A 273-nucleotide genomic window follows, 5' to 3' on the forward strand; every position below is an offset into this window, starting at 1 on the left:
GTTATATAGGCTAATTATGCATTCTTTATAGCAACTTGTTTACCATATTCTTCAGTCTTTCAAGCAGACATATTTATTTCAATAAATACATTTAGATTAATCTTTAAGGCTACTGAAGTTTTTCAGTCAAGAGCAGTGCGTGATGTACGTGATTTCTTTTGTTGTTTGATTAACATCAATGACTCGGACAATAGCAACTAAATTAGGCTGCTGTGGCTGCTGTCCCGAATGCACAGCTGCAATGGATGCAATGTACTGATACACGTTCTCCCT

The sequence above is a fragment of the Sinocyclocheilus rhinocerous genome, unplaced genomic scaffold (genome assembly GCF_001515625.1).
Source record: "Sinocyclocheilus rhinocerous isolate Xijiao unplaced genomic scaffold, SAMN03320098_v1.1 scaffold489, whole genome shotgun sequence".
Classification (NCBI taxonomy): domain Eukaryota; kingdom Metazoa; phylum Chordata; class Actinopteri; order Cypriniformes; family Cyprinidae; genus Sinocyclocheilus; species Sinocyclocheilus rhinocerous.